Genomic DNA, 1560 nt, shown 5'->3' on the forward strand with positions numbered 1-1560 from the left:
GTATAATAAAAAAAATATTCAGACAAATACATATGCGCTCGGTAGTGAAGTAAAAGCACGTTATAAAAATAAAACTACTGAACAATAATAATAATAATAATAATAATAATAATAATAATAATAATAATAATAATAATAATAATAATAATCTTTACAACAATAATAATAAATGCCCTGACGCAGATAAGACCTTCGTGTTTATTTGAATTGGGTAAATAGATACAATGTGACAGAAGAAAAGATTTGCAATCGATAGAAAGGGAATGGGTAGGCATTATTTTAAAGTTGTTTCTCGAATAGTTGCGTATTCAAGTGTGGATGGAATGAATTCTATCCAAAATTTTGTGCTGTGGAGAATATGCACAAGCCATTTGGAGAACCCGAGAGAATGAATCCAGCAAAAAGTATATTCACAGATATAACCAAGCGTATTAAAAATGTATCAAATCATTACGATTCAGAAAAAAATGTTTTGAAAGCAGCTGCTCATATGCTAAAATTTATTATTATTAATTTTAGTGTTTCGTTGTCACTTATTTTATTCGTTATCATTTATTAAATAAATAAATATATTTTGAATGATATTGTAGTTTTTCTTATCTAACTTATATATTAATGCGTAACTGTTGTGTGAATAAACATCAACATTCTCTATGCGTAGTTTTGCGTCCAATTTTTCTTTTTTATGCTTTCAGGAAAATAAAGTAATCAACGAAAAACAAGAAAGATATTTTATAAAAGTAACGATTCTAACTTATTTTCTTTATCACTTTTCCTCTCCGACATTCAATTCAAGATTTTGGTTTACACTGCATTTTGATGACAACAGTTTTTATTCAATACATATTACACTTCAGTTATTTGGGTTCATTTTTAAGGTTCGCATGAACTAGAAATGTGCTAAAAGTCGCCACTGATGAATACAGGTGCATATGTGCGTGCATGTGTGTACTTACATATGTGATTTGCCTATGCCATCAAAACCGGATGTGCCAGGAGAGATATTATAAGGTTTCTCGTACCAAGCATTGTCTGCTTCCTTAATCCATAGGTATTCGCTTGAAACAAATTCCTGGAGTCACAAACCAAGACAAAAGTCACATAACGAAGATTCACAACAGAGCGCTATCCGACGCTTTAACGATTTCGCGAATATCCTTTCATTCTTTTATAGGTCTCAACTCAAAGCTGCGGCCATGCTGGGGCAATCTTTTTGGTTTTTCTATAAGTGTCTTTGCACATGTATATATATAAAAATGTATTAATAAGGGTAGAAATTGATATTAATCAATTAAAACCAGTGATCTAGCATATTAAAAAAATCCGAAGATTAAAATTATATTACATACGGAAATTACATTTTATAAATCGACAGACTACGCTCATGATCCTGCGGATATTTACTTTTGTAAATTTTACCAGGTGAAACCATGGTGTATGTAGGTTTATATATATATACTTATATATAAAGTATAAAAATGGAAAGAAAAAGCTAGTTAGAGAGAGATGGGACCGAAATTCTGTCCAGCCTTCAGTGATACACAGTGTTATGTACAAATA

Source organism: Octopus bimaculoides, chromosome 15, assembly GCF_001194135.2.
Source record: "Octopus bimaculoides isolate UCB-OBI-ISO-001 chromosome 15, ASM119413v2, whole genome shotgun sequence".
NCBI lineage: Eukaryota > Metazoa > Mollusca > Cephalopoda > Octopoda > Octopodidae > Octopus > Octopus bimaculoides.